We start from the raw sequence: 3,670 nt of genomic DNA on the forward strand, positions 1-3,670 counted from the left end.
AATCGGGTCTTTATTCATAAGTGTCTCCCACTAGTTTATCTAATTTTTTCAACCCCCTAAGTGAAAATTAAGCATTTATAATGCTAGTGGGAATAACGATCCTACATTTCATCACACAACCTCGGCTGTGGCACGAAACGTCACGTGATGTTCAATAGGCAGACAACTCTTGTCAATTACATCTTATGTTATTCCCTAATATAAGTTTAACCTCTTGAATAATTGAGTCACGGCTGTGGCACGACAAACTCAATATTCTAAGTCAAGTCTAACCCAACATTTCGTACAATTGAATCAGTCTCCAACGGCCCACGACTATAGCATGTACCGACCTTTAGATTCTAATTCAATGTACACATCTCTATGTAATAGACAAGTATTTCTTATTTTGAAATCAAAGCCCTCGGCTGTAGCACGAAACGACAATGATTTAAAAATAAGAACCACTTTCTACCATGTTGGAAGGCTATGACCGACACAAGCCCGTTGTGTCATTGGCCAATTACTACTTGATATTATTTAATTTTAGAGGGATTATATTACGTTACAATCATAATCATATTATAAAGAGATTCTTCCTTTTAAATTAAATATTTCAAATCAATAATCGATAATCAGATGATTCCCAGATCGGGTGGAGCATTGTCAAGAGGCGTCACTTAATAATCCTTTCTTACAGATAGAAATCTGTTGTTGACAGAATCATCCTTTCTCTCAATATTGAAAATTCATATTCAATTACGTGTTTCATAAACACAAGAATCTCATGATCGTATTCATAATATTTTTTGTTAAGGCAAGAAATGATTCCTATTCTAGATTTTCTAGAGCACGCCTTATATTGATTTAAGTTCACCTAAATCTATCATCGCATGGTAAACATAGGCATATATCTCATATATAAAATTAAATAAACAAGTAAATGTAAAGTGCAATAAAGTAAATGTGTTTGGTTATGGCCCCATCCTATGTGATCTTTATCAAGCTCATGATAAAGATCAAGGTCAATCTAATATGGTGATGGAAATAAATACAACTACTTATTACATAAGTCTTCTTCTTTGTTTAGAGTTCTTGTATGCCTCGTCTTCTTCTTTGTATCACCTCCATTGGATAACCTTCTTGAGTCTTCAATTACATTACATGATTAAAAGTAAAACTAATCTAATGAACTTACAAGAATAACTCGAGTTACATTCGAGATTTATGATTACAAAGATTGACGACATGCAAGTCGTATTTAAAACCAAAACCAAAACCATTACACTAAGGTCGAAAGGCCATAACCATCCACCATGCTCATACAACACATAAAAGCATGTTAAAATACATAATCTGATCTTAATATATCATATTATCCATGATCTAATCATAAAAAGAAAATATGACAAAAATCAGAAAAATCAGAATCAAATCAGAAAAAAAGAATCACTGTTTACGGGCAGTAAACGACGTCAAACGCCTTACAGACAAGTCACTGATAGCATTAGCTATCAGTTTTGTTCAGACTCTCGTTTACCTATGGAATAGGGTATTCGTTTACGTAAATCGGACACCAGACCCAGATTTCAGCAAATCTGCAGCAGCCAATTCAAAATCCGTATCTAATATGATTCTCATAATTAGGATAAACATAAATCATGTATATATCAGTATATATATAGATTACATAATTATCTTATGATTATACAACTCACATGAATATCATATATTCAAAACCATACATATATAAGCATATTATATCAACATCAAATCATGGCGAATCACGTACATGCTCATATATCGAAAACAGTTAAACACATAAATGAATTAAAAACTTTTCGCAAGTAGATCTGATGCCATTGAAGGGTTTTTAGCACATAAACGCAGCGAAAACGTAAATTTAATCTTAAAAAAACCGAAACCCTCCGCAAGATCCATGCGAAAAATAATATTTAATTCATAGTTCAGTATGTTGACCTTAAGAAGTTTTACGTTAATGGAAAGATGGAGGTCTTTAATAGCGATCCAAGAATGATGAACGGAGATCCTTAGCAGCTGCTCCTCAAGTGTGAAGCACTCCACCGGTATCCACCAAGAAAATGATGTAATGAAGGAGGAGGAGATGGAGAGAATTAGGGTTTTGTAAATCTTTTTGGTTCAGGTAAAAATAGGGTTTATAATAGTATATTTATAGGCAAAATTTTCAGCTGAAAATTTTCCCATAAAATATTATTATTATTAACCCTTTATTATTCTCACTAATAATTAAAACACCTTTTAATTATTAATTCTTTTTCTAAACTCTTTAGAAATAATTCTCTCACTTGATTTAATTTCCAAAAATTAAATTCTTAATTAATAATATTAAGAACCTTTTCTTAATTACTTTATAATCAATTAAATCTCATTTAATCAATTATTAAATTTGCCAATTATTTATTTCATAAATAAATAATTATCAGCCATTATTAATTAATTTCTCCACCATCAAATCATTCTCTTTTATGGTGTGACCCTGTAGGTTCAATATTAAGCCGGTAGTAGAAATAAATAATAATAAAACTATTTTATCATTATTTATATAAATTCTCTAATTCATTAAATATGATTAATTAATTAATCATATTTATTCTACATCGTGAGGGATACTTCTTAGCATATCGCGACTATCCGGAAAATACGAATTCATTGCTTAGAATACCAAGAACCTATTCAGTGAGTAGTTACCGTACAATCAATTCCTTCTACCCTGCAATGTCATGATTAAATACAAGGCATAGAACTTGTGTCAAGCCTATCTTATTTAATCACTTGCTTTTACATTCACTATGTTTAGTTCTATTTAATATAAATTAGAAACTCCTTTCTAATTTCATTCACTCTGGCCAGAGATTCCTGAACTAACATAAGTGGATCAGCATTGAACATTCTCTTCCTACACTGGAAGGGGTAGATCCTTTATTGATCATACACTATCTTCGTGTACAAATTCCTATACCCAGTAGAGCCCTTATAATTGTCCCTTGAGACTAAGAACTAAACCAAAGCATAGTTCAGTGTACACAAGATGACTATGATGACCTCAAGTCTAAGGATACTTGTACAACTATCGCTATGTGAACAATTACTGACACGTGAGTGAACTCCATCAGTTGTTCAGCTGTGTGAGTCATGTTCAGTGAACTTATTCTATAATAAGCACCTACATACTAGCTATAGTGTCACCACACAAATGTCTATGAGAACAGACATCCTTCATAATGAAGCAAACATAGTATGTACCGATCTTTGCGAATTATTAATTACCAGTTAGTAATCCTACGACCAGGAACTATTTAAGTTTAGAGTTATCATCTTTTAGGTCTCATTATTATGATCTCATCACAATCCATAAAAAGCTTTACTCTAAACTGTGGTATATCTTATTTAAACATTTAAATAGATAGAGCCTGCAATAAAAACAAAACAAGTCTTTTATTAATATCAATGAAATCAAAACAGATTATATAAAAGTTATTCCTAAATCCTCATATATGATTGGACTTAGGACATATCTCTTTCATAGCTAACATCCCTATCCTATAACTTGACAAAGAGCAAACTTTTATATTCAGAAATCTTCCATCCTTTGATATTCTGCTCTTGCCTGCTGCCTTCAACTCTTCTGATCTTCTGATATACTCAGATC

Source organism: Apium graveolens, unplaced genomic scaffold (genome assembly GCF_009905375.1).
Source record: "Apium graveolens cultivar Ventura unplaced genomic scaffold, ASM990537v1 ctg2001, whole genome shotgun sequence".
Taxonomy (NCBI): Eukaryota; Viridiplantae; Streptophyta; class Magnoliopsida; order Apiales; family Apiaceae; genus Apium; species Apium graveolens.